This window comes from Erinaceus europaeus, chromosome 9, assembly GCF_950295315.1.
Source record: "Erinaceus europaeus chromosome 9, mEriEur2.1, whole genome shotgun sequence".
Taxonomy (NCBI): Eukaryota; Metazoa; Chordata; class Mammalia; order Eulipotyphla; family Erinaceidae; genus Erinaceus; species Erinaceus europaeus.
In genome coordinates this window covers 73,865,218-73,880,295 of record NC_080170.1, presented here as the reverse complement: position 1 = coordinate 73,880,295, position 15,078 = coordinate 73,865,218, and positions in this window count along the sequence as shown.

Here is a 15,078-nt window from a genome sequence, read left to right as displayed (position 1 = left end):
CAGGCCATCCCATCACCTGGGGGCCCTAGTCAGGGAGTCCTGGGATTCCCACACAAACACGATGAGCCTAAACCTTGAATAGATCCCTCTCTCCATTATCACTGGTCATCTCCATCAGGAACAACATAATGGACCCCTTTGTGTGGCCCCCATAGGACCTTCCCCTAAATATGAATCAACAATGGTAGAGAATGTTCCATCCTCCAAAGGGGGGTGGGGTGGGTGGATAACATACTCTATCTACCACCTGAAGAAAATGGGGCCTGAAACTGGTGCAACTCAGAATGATCCTACTTACTAATGACCACAGAATGCAAGTTTGGACCTACAGGAATGTCGAGGTTACATAGGCTCCTATGCTGAATATGGGCCCTAGATCAAATCAATGGGGACTACAGTCAACAATATTTATATTCTTTTCCCATATTTGGGAGCTACTCTCTTCCCTGATCCAGCTTTCTAGCCTTTTTCCAGCCATGACATCATCTCCCCAGACAATAACCTAGGTCCACCTGCATATCCGGGTATTGCAGTTTCAACCAGAGGGTGAGAAGAGGAGAGAAGACAAATGGAAAAGGTCTTAGTTCAGCATGGCTGCCTTCAAGTCTTAGGGCTCTGTATGAGCAGAGGAACAAAGGACAGTTTCTTGGATGATTTCATAAAGGATACTTCCTGGATGAGCTTCCATAACATAGGTTGCACTTTCCTTGAGTTATCTCCCTTCATTTCCTGGTTGATTCCAAATTCCAATGTCTCCACTTAATCTCATTGCCATTTCCAGGTAACTTTGGACTAGGTAGACAATCACCGATTTGTAAGTTTGCACTGGGATAATTCCACACTTTGAATTTCTATGTCTATGGCTTATTGCTTCCTCCAAGGAGCCTCACTTTAACATTTATTGTGCTTTCAAACACTGTACTCTTGCATTCTCTTTTGCTCTTACGTGCTCAGCCCCCACAGTCTGTTGGGTTACCTGGCTCTCCTACATTTCTCTATCTGATATACTTTCCAGTCTACTAGATTAATATATCACACTTTTTACTTTTTTTTTTAACCAGAGCACTGCTCAGCTCTGGTTTATTGTGGTACAAAGGAATGAACCTGGGACTTTGGAACCTCAGGTATGAGAGTCTCTTTGCATAACCATTATGTTACCTGTCCCTGCCCAATATATCATACTCATTTCACATCCTCAAAGCACTAAAAGTTCTCTCCCATTCAAACCAATGCCTTTTCTTCTTACCTCACTGAGAAAATAGAAACAATTACAGGAGAACTTCTATGTCCCCACCATCAAAAGTACCAAGAAATTCACCTATGTAATATTTTGTTTTCCCAACCACTAGATGCATAAGCTTTTCTAACCCTTAACAAAACCCAAGTTTTTCCTTTGTTTATATTCACTGAAGAGCAGGAAAAGAAATTTCAAGATGTGACAACTGTATAGCAAACCAAGCCTTATCTTTTCCTGGACCTCAACTTACCTACTGCTACAGTTGCTCAACTCATAACTATTTTTCTGCCTCTTCTCCATGCCATTTAAAGTCCTCTCTTTATTTGATCATTCTTATCAGCAAATAATGTACACAGTCTTATTTTCCCCCACTCCGTAGCAAACTCTTCAGCTCGGTATTCTGTCCTTCCTATCTCTATATCTGATCTTTCCATTCTTTCTTGAATCAACTCCAATTAAGCTTTTATCCCTCCATGCCAGTAAAATGGATCCCAGGAACGTTACCAATGCCCAGCCCTCTAAATTATTTTAACTTGACCTAAAAGCTTTTGGAGTTCTGTTTTCCACCTTCATAAATCACTCACTTCAAGTAGCCCCATGATTTCACTCTGTCTTTGTTCTCCTTCTTTGCCAATCACTCTATTCCTGGCTCTTTTGTTGGTTTCTCAACCTTGTACCAGCTATTTAGCCTTTTTCTGTTTTGTTTTGATTTTTTTGTTACCAGGGCTATTACTGGGGCTTGGTGCCTACATGACTCCACTACTCGTGGCAGCCATTTTTTCTTTCTTTTTGATAGAGAGTGGGAGACAGAGATATAGAGGGAGAGAGACACAGAGGACAGACACCATAGAACCTCTGCACTGCTCATGATGCTTGTCCCTCTCCACACATATGTACACAAGCTCCCACGTGATGATCAGGAACTTAAATCTCTGTCCTCATACATGATAGCATGTGTGCTTTAGTAGGTAAACACCAGTTACTAGATATTTTTTAAATTTCCTCATCTGTGACAATGAGTATTAGTATTTGATCTGTGAGGCTGTTTTGATAATTAAAATAAGTAATATAATGAAGGTGCTTGACTACCCTTAGGTCAGAGGGGAGTCCTATGAATCTGTTAGTCTTATGTTTGTCTCAGCTGTCATCTTCATACTTCTGACTTATCAACTTAATACCAATCTACCCCAGGGCTGAGTTCTGCTGTTATCTGTCCAAAGTTATTTAGCAGTAGTCTTGTTCTGATTACCACAAAGAGCCCGATGATTTCTAAATGTTCCTCTCTGGTCTTATTGTTCCTAAGCCTCTGACTCTTGACTTATATAATGAACTTCATATTAATTGACCTCAATGGATTCTCAGTGGCTTATTCAAATAAGTTTCTCATTTTCTTTCCAACACTTGAGCTCTAATGAACTATATGTTCTTAAGTGAAACTCTTTTCTGTTGTTCAGACCCAGCCTTTGAAATCTTCTTAGCAGTTTCTTCATCTATAGCTTAGAATCTATTTGGGAATCTATAGCTTAGCATTCCAACTAGGGAAATGCTTGCATTTGGGGGTGGTTAGATAATAAGACATCAAGCTCTGCCATAGTCAACCAGAACTTCATCAGATAGGACCTTGTTTGAGCTCTGGCTATTGCAAGCCCTTCTTTCATCCCTGTCCCATTGGACTACCAATCCTTTCTGGTTAAGATACAAAATGTCATATCATTTTTAAGTATTTTTTTCTTTATAAAAGAAAGACTAAATCTCCTTTTGACAATATGCAGTGCAACAGATTAGACTCAGAGACTTATTCATGCATACAAAATATTTAACTTGCTAAGCCACCTGTCCAGCTACTAGTACCTGTCAGTTAGCAAGTTGAACTTGGAAAATGGACTATTATAAAATGAAAACATTTGATATACAAAGATAGGCTCAGGGCTGGGTGTTGGCTCACCTGGTTGAGCACACATGTTACAATGCACCAGGACCCAGGTTTGAGCCTCTGGTCTCCACTTGCAGGGGGAAAGCTTTGTGAGTGACGAATCAGTACTTCAGGTTTCTGTCTGTCCTTCTCTATTTCCTCTTGCCCTTCTCCTCTCGATTACTGACTGTCTGTATCCAACAAATAAAGATAATTTTAAAAAATTAAAAATCAAAGATTGACACAAATCAGGTTAGAAATTCTCCCTAATCTGAGGTCTATCTTGTGTCTTTATGTAAGGATTTATTTATTTATGAGAAAAAGAATCAGAGCATCACTCTTGCACATGTAATGATGAGGACCTAACTAATGTTTGAGACCTAATGTTTGAGAGAACAGTACTTTATCCACTGCACCACCTACTCCACTGCTGCCTACTTCAGTCCCAAGGTATAGGCTTCTTAAGGTTGGATTTTTAAGTAGTCTTGGCCCAGCTAGTAATTTAAGAATTCCAACATAGGATTCTTTTTTTTTAAAGATTTTATTTATGTATTAATAAGAAAGATAGGTGAAGAGAGGGGCAGAACCAGATATAACTCTGGTACATGTGCTTCCAGGAACTGAACACAGGGCCTCATGCTTGAGAGTCCAATGCTTTATCTACTTTGCCAATTCTTAGACCAACCAATACAGGATTCCGACTCTAGCACAGGAGCATGTTGCTTTCTGACTTAGATAAGTCTCCAAGTTGACCGGAGCTTGAAAGTCTCTAGTTAGTCGGGTGGTGACTCACCCTGTAGAATACACATTACTCATGTGCAAAGACCTAGGTTAAAGCCTAAGGTCCCCACCTACAGTGAGGAAGCTAACATGAGCAGTGCAGCAGTACTGCAGATGTCCCTCCTTTCTGTGTCTTTCTTTCACAATCTTCCTCTACATCTCTTTCTGTCTCTCACTTTCTCTCCAAAAGATAAAAGGAAAGGAAGAATATATAATAACAGAGAGTGTTAGAGTGATACAGGTACCAAGCCCAAGCTGTAACTCTTGTGGCAAAAAAAAAAAAAAAAAAAATTCAATCTAGTTAATCTATGAACTACTCTCTGTGTCTCTTGTCAAAGAATGTTTGACAAAAAGAAAAAAAAAAGCATGTCTGTCACAGAACTTTGATGCCTTTTTATCTGGATATGCTATATATGTTTGGGAGGAAACAGCTCTATCTCATGGCACTACATTTATTTTCTTCATTTTCTCCTCCTTCCCCTTCTTCTTCCCCTTCTTCTTCCCCTTCCCCTCCCCCTCCCCCTCCCCTTCCCTTCTTCTTCTTCTTCTTCTTCTTCTTCTTCTTCTTCTTCTTCTTCTTCTTCTTCTTCTTCTCCTTCTCCTTCCCCTTCCCCTTCCCCTTCCCCTTCCCCTCCCTTTCCCCATTCCCCTCCCCTCCCCTCCTCTACCCCTCCCCTCCCCTCCTCCTCCCCCCTTCCCTCCTCCTTCTCCTTCTTCTCCTTCCCCTTCCCCTCCCTTTCCCCCTCCCCCTCCCCTCTCCTGCCCCTCCCCTCCTCCTCCTCCTCCTTCTTCTTCCTCTTATTCTTATTCTTATTCTTATTCTTATTCTTATTCTTATTCTTATTCTTATTCTTCTCTTTTTACCAAAGCACTGCTCAGCTCTGGATTTTGGTGGTGCTGAAGTTTGAACCTGGGATTTCAGAGCCTCAGTCATGAAAGTCATTTGCATTATCATTATGCTGTCTCAACATCCTAAGACATCACATTTCTTTTTTTTTCCCAGTAGCTGAATATTTAATTGACATCAAGATAAGGAAGAAATACTTTAAAGAATACTGGGGGTAGGGTGGTGAAGCTTCAGAAGCTTTTGCTTAAAAAAAAAAGTCCTTTCATTAGTAGAGGAGGAAGAGATTGTTGTTGGAGAAGACTCCTGCATGTGGCTATCTTTACCTGTATGTCTTCTTCTTTTGCTTGGTGCTGGCTTTTTCAGATAGATGAAAAGAGACAAGAAAGACAAACAAAGAGGGAAAAGACACCATGGCACTGAAACTTCCTCCAGTGTTGTGAGGGCTGGCCTCGAAATGATCATGAGCATGTTTTTAATACATAGGCTGAGTCTTTCATATGTTGACTCTTTCAAAAGCCTAGACCAGGGAGAACAGAAGCAATCGATGACACTGCTATGTACAAGATGCTGGGTATTATACAGCAAACTCTAACAAAGGAACTTTTCAAAGTTAACCCAATTACCAAATAATGTAATGATAACAATAACTATGTATTGTCTTCTTGAACCCTAAGACAGTAGAAACCTCACATTTCCACTATAGAGCCTATATTTCTCCCAGTCCTGGAAACTTAGGGTGGGGCACACTTTCCTGCATGCTGCTCTCAATTCATATCAAATATTGCATCCACTGATCGCAACCTAATCAACACAACGAGTGTCACCCCAACATGCTCTACTTCAGACTGTGTCCAGATATTTCATGTGTGGAATGACAACCCTTCAGCTTCATCACTTGGGTGAGACCTTTCCTTTCATAGTATTCTCTAATTCCACTCCAGGTGGTCCACTCCCCAATAAAGTCCCCAAACCTAGATATAGACCAGGTCCCCTGAGATAGAGCATATGTTCACGTGTGTCCATAAACCAGGGAAAAATATATACCTGAAAGCAGAAGCACACAATAGTCTGCAGAGAGTACACCCCCAACACTTTATCCGCACTATTCCAGCCGTTAGGTCCATAATTGTTGAACAATTTGTTCTGCTTTGTATGTTAACTCTCTATTCAGCCACCAGGTTCCGGATGCCAGAATGATGCCAACCAGAATTCCCTGGACTGAGGACCCCACCAATGTGTCCTGGAGCTCTGCTTCCCCAGAGATCCACCCTACTAGGGAAAAAGAGAGGCAGACTGGGAGTATGGATCAACCGTAAGCCCATGTTCAGCAGCAGGGAAGCGATTATACAAGCCAGACTTTCCACCTTCTGCAACCCACAATGACCCTGAGTCCATACTCCCAGAGGGATAGAGAATGGGAAAACTATCAGGGGAGGGGATAGGATATGGAGACTGGGTGGTAGGAATTGTGTGGAGTTGTACCCCTCCTATCCTACGGTTTTGTTAATGTCTCCTTTCTTAAATAATAATAATTAAAAAAAAAGATACACAAATGAAAAGCTGGAAAATAGCTCACCTGGATAGTGGGCCTGCTTTGCCATGCCCATGATCACATTTCTTTAGAAGCTATAATTACTGAGAGCAACCAAAAGAAAATTCAGCTGAAAGCAGTGAAATCTCAGTAGAAACAACAATAGCAACAATTTTATCCCTTCATACCTCTCTCTCTCTCTCTTTCTCTCTCCTGTATAGGATACTTAGAACAGCATCTGGTCCATCCCAAATTCTCATAACCATTAGAAACACACTCTTGTGTTATTGTAGACAGGCATTTAATATTTAAATAATATTTATACTCATTTTCAAAATCACCCTGGATCATTTTCTTTTCTGAAACTGTCATTCTGTGTGCACATGTGCCAAATATACCTTAGTTGTATCAGAGAAACTGTAAGATACAGAAGTGATGTCTAGGAGAGAGACTAGAGGAGAACTTTTCTGCAAATAAACCTGCTGAGGAAGTTTCTCAGCCCTGATGGCATTTTCATCATGTTCTGTCAGTTTCTCTACCACCCTATTTGCCACTGTCCTGCCCCAGGGGAGGACCATGTCCCTATGCAGTATCATGTACCCCCTAGTGGTTACTCACCCACTCCACAAAGGCCTCACAGAAGTTCTGAAATTAGTTCTGGTAAGAACCTGATTACTTTTTTGGAGAAAGATGCTGTATTGCTGATAGGAAATGAAGATAGAAAGAGGAGAAATAAGAGAATTGTTTTTCTCCTGTTATTTTTAATTGGGCTACTCAACATCCTCCAATTCTACCCCTCCCCCAACCCATAAAACCCAAGTAATCAGGATGCTTAAAAAGTCCACTCTGTGGAATAAAATTTACAAATCATTTATTAGCATGAAGTCCAAAAAATGTTTTGACTTGTCTTCCTCCTCCTTGCCACACCCTAAAAGCAGAGGGAAAGATGCCAGACTATCCTGTCAAGAAAAGTGAACAAAGGCAAGGGGACAGATGAAAAAAAAAAAAAAAAAGAGTTAAGTGTCTGAGCTAGAAGAGGGACATATTTGGGAGCTACTCTCTTGACTGATGCAGCTTTCTGGTCCTTTTTATAACTATGACAGCTTCCCCCCAGACATTAGCTTAGGTCACCTGCATATTAAATGTCAGACACAGGCAAAAGTTAGTTGGATCATGGGCCCCTTTGAATATACCTAAAATAGACCTAATAGCTTATTCCAAAATGGAGACCCCAAATCTCCATCTGCAATATTCCAGCATTTAGGTTCATGTTTAGTCAGCAACTTGTTCTGCTTTCTGTCTTAACTCTTTTTCAACCACCAGGTTCCATATGATACCATGATGCCAGCCTGACTTCCCAGAGCAGAAGACCCCACCAATGTGTCCACCTCCCCAGGCCCCTGCCCCACTAGGGAAAAAGAGAGACAGTCTGGGAGTATGGATCGACCTGTCAATGTCCATGTTCAGTGGGGAAGCAATTATAGAAGTCAGACCTTCCACCTTCTGCACCCCATAATGACTCTGGGTCCAAGAGGGTTACAGAATTGGGAGGCTATCAGGGGAGGGAATGAGATATGGAGTTCTGGTGGTGGGGATTGTGTGGAATTGTACACATCTTATCCTATGGTCTTATTAGTGTTCCCATTTTATAAATAAAAACTTAAAAAAAATAAGAACTTCAGAGCATAAGCTAGAAAAAATATCAATAAAAGCAACTCAAATAACAAAAAGAACAAGAAGAAGAATAATAAGAGGAAGGAGAAGAAGGAGGAGGAGGAGGAGGAAGGAGAAGAAGAAGGAGGAGGAGGAGGTTGAAAAGTAGAAGAAGGAGAAGGAGAAGAAAGAAGAAAAGAAGAAGAAGAAGAAGAAGAAGAAGAAGAAGAAGAAGAAGAAGAAGAAGAAGAAGAAGAAGAAGAAGAAGAGAGAGGGAGGAGAAGAAGGAGAAGAAGGAGAGGGATAGGAAAAAAAGATCAACCAGGTGAGCTTTGGAACCATAATTCTATTCCCCAAAGCCTGCCCAGGTTTTTGGGGCTCTTCCTCACCCTTTTTCTCCTGTTCTTCCTCTTTTTATCCACTTTTTTTTTCCTTCTCTTTGCCCAGATCTAGATGAATGAGTAGATACCAGAGTAAGAGAAAAACAAGACTCTTTTAAATTCTTATGGCATGTGCGGGCATGCATATGTGTGTGTGTGTGTGGTTTCAAAATTCAATTTTTACAGTTGAAACTGTAGTTCAGTGAATGGGGCACAGGACTTGCACATGTGTGGTTCCAAGTTTGATCCCCCATACATTTCCCTAAAAAAGAAATCAAATGTTATTGATTTGCCACTGAGACAGTCTCACAGCTGTGTGTATCAACCTCAGCACGCCTACCACCAAAGTCCCAGTGTCATCCATCACACAATCAAGATGATCTCTCCACCTGACCTCCCCCTCCCGTGCCATGAAATAATTTTAAGACCTTTAAATGGTAAAATGTTGAGTTTTGCATAAATTTGTAATAACTATTCAATTTGTCCTTCATTTCTAGCCCTGACTCTTCCAGCCAACTCTTTGATAGACCTGCTTGAGTTCTCCCCTTCTCCCAGTACTTCATTCTAAATTCCAGAGCAAAATTTCTGTGGGTCAGAACCTTAGAAGAGACCTGCCTAGGGAGTTTGGCGGTAGCACAGCGGGTTAAGCGAAAAGTGCAAGGACCGGCTTAAGGATCCTGGTCAGAGCCCCCGGCTCCCCAACTGCAGGGGAATCGATTCACAGGTATTGAAGCAGGTCTGTAGGTGTCTATCTTTCTCTCTCCCTCTCTTTCTTCCCCTCCTCTCTCCATTTCTTTCTGTCCTATCTAACAACAATGACATCAATAACAACAATCATAACTGCAACAACAATAAAAAATAAAAAAAGGGCAAAAAAAGGGAAACTAAATAATTTTTTTTTTTTAAAGAGACTTGCCTAGTCTTCGTATCAGGTCTCTGCAGATAAAGCATGTAACTTTGGTGCACATTACTTGCCTTAAACCAGTGATGGTCACTCCACTGTATTGCTATCTTAATGGACTGAGTTGGTCTTTCTATCAGAGATTACTCAGTGTTATGTTATGATTATATGTAGAAGTGAATTCTATGTGGATGGAGCCAACTTCTTCAAATTCCAAATCATTCAGGATAGTGGATATTAAGTGACTATGCACATTTTGAACTATATCTATGAAGAGTCTTGAATAATGACACAGGCATTATTATTCACTCACCTCTCCCTTTTCCCTGCTTTTCATTCCCCTCCTGCTTCTTGCATAGACATGCACCAGAGGATATGACTTCAGTGATTATGTGGAAGTCCTTCTCCAGAAACACCACTCTAAGTGGTAGTCCTAATGTCACTTTTCAGCAGCTGGCTCTCCAATGCGGACTTGTTTAACCCAATTGTCATTCAGCTGGTAATCGCCTGCTTTCCTGGAAAAGCCACAGGAGCGGGCTGTCTCCTCCGCAGTGAGGTGGATAATAAAGGAGAGAGGCTCAGAGAGGAAGCCAGGGAGAGGTACTGCACACTAATAGACAGTGACTGTGGACTTGGCAAGCAGGAAGGTTGCTTTGGGCTCTGTTCCATCTCGCAGCCCCCTCTATATTCTAAGGAGTATGTCCAAAGAAGCCACTTGCTGAGGCAAGATGACACCTGGAGAGAAGGTGGCTATGTTTAATAATTAGGCAACTAACTCACCGCAACTATGTCTTTGGGGCTGGGGAAGTTGCTCAGTGGTGGAGTGTAGGACTTGCATGATCAAGGTTTGAATTTTATTCTCAGTACTGCATATGGCAGAATGGTGCTCTGGTCATCTCTCATTTTCATTAGTAAATAAATAAATTTATTTTTCATTGTCTCCACTCTCCTTTTATTAAGGGAATGTGAATTCACTATATTATTGTGGTTATGAGAATACATTTCTACATTTCCCAAGACAGGTGTCAGAATATCACATCTTCCACCAACCCATAATCTTGTTTAAGACTTTAAAATATTATGAAACTTGACTGTATTTTCTGTATTCCACATATGAGGAAAGCCATCTAGCAGTTGTCTTTTATCTCCTTACCATGCATAACAACCTTGCAGTAAGATAAGGAGATGAAGGAGGAGATAAATGGGAAGAAGGAGGAGGAAAAGGAGATAAAGAAGGAGAACAAGGAGAAATAAAAGATGATAAGAAGAAGAGGAGGAGAAGGAAAAGAGAAGGGAAAGAAGAGGAGGAGGAAGAAGACAGGACAATGAACCCACCTTCTCTGACCCATCTTGGATGGAGCTAGAAGGAATTATGTTAAGTGAGCTAAGTCAGAAAGACAAAGATGAGTATGGGATGATCTCACTTATAAACAGAAGTTGAGAAAGAAGAACATAAAGGGAAACTCAAAGCAGGATCTGGCTGAGTTTGGAGTAGGGCACCAAAGTAAAACTCTCTAGTTGGAGGGTGAGATTGGATGTTCAGCTTCACTGGGGACTTGTGGGGGGCAAGAAGATGGGATGGGACACAGTCTTTTGGTGGTAGGAATGGTGTTTATTTACACTCCTACTAACTTTTAGTCATATAAATCACTATTTAATTAATATCAGAGGGGAAAATTGATTGAATATCTCAAACTTTTTAATGCACAGACCATGTGATTAGTCTTTGAAATGTTGACTCTCTTAAAAGTTTAGATCAGGGAGAACAGAAGCAACTGGTGGCATTACTCAATAAGACACAGCTTTATACAAGTGTCAAAGGACATATATTACGATGTTGTGTATGATAAAGCAAATCCTAACAAATGTATTTTCAAAGTTAACCCAATTGCCAAATAATTTGATTACAGCAATAACTATCTATTGCCTTCTTAAACCCTTAGACAGCAGGAACCTCCCGCTTCCTCTATAGAGCTTATACTTCCCCAGTCCTAGAACCTTTAGAGTGGAGCTCACTTTCCTGCATGTGTCTCTCAATTCATACCAAATGATATTGCATCTGCTGATCCCAACCTAATCAACATAACTAGTGCCACTTTTTCATGCTTTACTTTAGACTGTGTCCGGAGACATCAGGCTTGGAAAGTCAACCCTTCAGCCTCATTACTCTGGTGAGACCTTTCCTCTCATAGGATTCTCTAATTCCATTTCAGGTGGTTCAGTTCTTAACAAAGTCCCAAAGTCTAGATATAGACCAGGTCCCATGAGATAGGGCATATGTTCACATGTATCCATAAACTAGGGCAAAATATATACCTGAAAGCAAAAATGCACAATAGTCTGCAGTAAGTCAGTATATGAAACAGGCAAGTTAGAAAGATCTAAAAATACACCATAAAGTTCCTAGTGACATAATGTCTACTTAGAATTAGATACCCTCCTCACCTGGTCCCTATTACACTTCCCTCAGTCACTCCAAAGATAACCTTATCAAAGTAAGGACACAAAGCAGAAAAAGGGTAAGAGACTGGCATACACTTTTTTAAAAATTATTTATTTATTTAAAAAAGAGATAAATTAACAAAACCATAGGATAAGAGATACACCAGCAGAACTCCGTATCCATTCCTCCCCTGATAGCTTTCCTATTCTTTATCCCTCTGGTAGTATGGACCACAGAACATTGTGGGTTGCAGAAGGTAGAAGGTCTGGCTTCTGTAATTGTTTCCTTGCTGAACATGGACATTGACAGGTGAAACTATACTACTAGCCTGCTTCTCTCTTTCCCTAGTAGGGTGGGGCTCTGGGAATGTGGAGCTCCAGGACACATCGGTGGGGTCCTCTGTCCAGGGAAGTCTGGTTGGCATCATGCTAGCATCTGGAACCTGGTGGTTTGTTGTTTTCGACGGGCTGGCTTCACGGGTGGGTAACAGATGACCAGGGACTCATGGTTGAGTTGTATGCAGTATCTCTTTATTCATGCAGGACGCAGCGCAATCTAAGCCAAGCTAAGCTAAACTAAAACTAAACTAACAATGCTGTCTTTATATATACTTGCCAAGTAGGGGGTAAACAGGACGTGATGTAGAGAGGGTGGAGAGAAAAGTGACTGGTGAATATCAGGGTGTGACAAGGAGAGGGGGAGGAGCAGGCAAGAATTCTACCACTGAACCACCAATGCCCTGGAGGGAGGGTGGTGCTTGTTAATAGTGGTTATGTAAATAGAATACAGTGGTTATGTAAATAGAATGCAGTGTTAAGCAGGGGGGATTTAAACGAAATGAAACAGAAAAGGTTTTTAGAAGTAGAATTAGAAGCATACCAACAGTGGTTGACAATAGAGTTAAAATAAAAATCCAAACAAATTATTGAACAATCATGGACCTAAAGGCTAGAATAGTGCAGATAAAGTGTTGGGGGGGTCCTCCATTTTGTAGATAGCTACTAGGCATATTTTATTTATATTCCAAAGGGCTTGTAGCTATACTAGTTTTTTTTTTTTTTCACGAGCCTAAAATCTGATATGCAGGTGGACTGAAGTTATTGTCTGGTGAGGTGATGTCATGACTGGAAAAGGGACAGAAAGCTGGATCAGGGAAGAGAGTAGCTCCCTAATATGGGTAAGGTGTATAAATATTGTTGACTGTAAACCCAATCCTTTGATTTGGTCTTGGGCCTATATGTAGCTTAAGAGCCTATGTGACTTCTGCATCCCTCTAGACCTGAGCTCACATTCTGTGGTCACAAGTAGGAACATTCCAAGCTGCCCCAATATCAAGCCATCTTCCTCAGATGTAGCATAGAGTATGTTGTCCATCCTCCCTTCGGAGAATGGAACATTCTCTACAATTGTTGATCCAAGTTGAGGACAAGGTCCTATAGGGGGGCCCACAAAGGAGTCTATTTTGTTGTTTCTGATAGAGATGACTGGTAACAATGGTGAGAGGGATTTATTTGAGGTCTGGGCCCATCATGTGTATTTGGGAATCTCAGGACTCGCCGACTAGGGCCCCAGCTGATGGGGTGGCCTGATAGTGACTTCAGAGTCATCATTAAATTAGAGAATGGTATACTTTACGGTTGACTCTTTAGTCATTATCTGGCCATCCCATTAGCTGGGGCCCTAGTTGGGGAGTCCTGAGATTCCCAAACAGACATGATGGGCCTAGGCTTCAAATAAGTCCCTCTCTCCATTGTCACTGGTAATTTCTATCAGGAAAAACACAATAGACCCATTTGTGGGCCCCCATAGGACCTTGCCCTCAATGTGGATCAACAACGGTTGAGAATATTCCATCCTCCAAGTGGAGGCTGGACAATATACTCTATCTTCCACCTGAGGAAGATGGGTTCTGAAATGTGGGCACCTTGGAATATTCCTACTCATGAGCACAGAGTGTGAGCTCAGATATACAGGGATTCAGAGTTGACATATGCTCCAAAGCTGAATATGGGCCCCAGATCAAATTGATGGGGTCTATAGTCAACAATATTTATATACCTTTCCCATAGTTGGGAACTACTTTCTTCCCTAATCCAGCTTTCTAGCCCTTATTCCAGCCATGACATCACCCCCTACCCAGACAATAACTTGGATCCACCTGAATGTCAGATGTCAGGCTCAGAAAACAAACAAACAAACAAAAACTAGTATAGTCTTGGGCCCTTTGGAATATAACTAAGATAGGCCTACTAAACTATCTATCAAACAGAGACACCCCCCAATTCTTCATATAAATTATTCCAGCCTTTTAGTTCATGATTAGTCAACAATTTGAATTTATATGTTAACTCTTCTTCAACCACCTGGTTCCAGATACTAACATGATGCCAACTGGACTTCCCTGGGCAGACAGCCCCACCAATGTGTCCTAGAGTCCCGCTTCCCTAGATTCCTGTCCCACTAGGGAAAGAGAATGACAGGCTGGGAGTATGGATGGACCTGTCAATGCCCGTGTTCATCTGGGAAGCAATTGCAGAAGCCAGACCTTCCACTTTCTGCATCCCATAATGACCATGGGTCCATACTCTCAGAGGGATAAAGAATAGAAAAGATATCAGGGGAGGGGATGGGATACAGAGTTCTGGTGGTGGGAATTGTATGGGATTGTAACTCTCTTATCCTATAGTTTTTGTTAGTGTCTCCTCTTATAAATAAAAAATAAAACAAAAGAAGGGGCTGGGTAGTGGTTTACCCAGTAGGACACACATATTATCATGTTCAAGCCCCAGGTTCCCACCTGTGGGGGGAAAGCTTCATGAGTAGTGGAACAGTGCTGCTAGTGTTTCTCCTCTCTGTCTTTCTCTCTCTCACTATCTTTCTGTTTCCGACCCTTTATCAAGAAAAAAAAAAAAAGAAAGATGATAGATGATAGAAAGAAATATGGAAGGAAGACAGGGAGGAAAATAAGAGAGGAAGGAAAGAATGAAATAGAAGAGAGGGTGAGAAAGAGGAGAAGAGGGGAGGAAAGAGGAGGAAAGAGGAGGGGAAGAATGGAAGGGAGAAAGGGGGAAATGTCCCTAAGAATGGGTGGGCCCATAAAGACACCAAGCACCTGCAATAACCCAAGGGGCAAAGAAAAAAAGAATTTCATAGAAATATTCACATGCCTGCTTTGCACAACTAAGATCTGAGTACTCACCAAAGAACTGAGAATCTATGTCATATTTCTGTGCACCCAAGTACACTATATATTCCGAGATTACTATAACTATATCCATATCTATATCATTTATATCTATGAAAATCATTTATAAAAAGTATATGGTTTTATGGCTTCTCTTACTCTACTATGGGCTGTGTTCCCTCAGAGGTTTCTTGGAGGTGGTGAGAATGA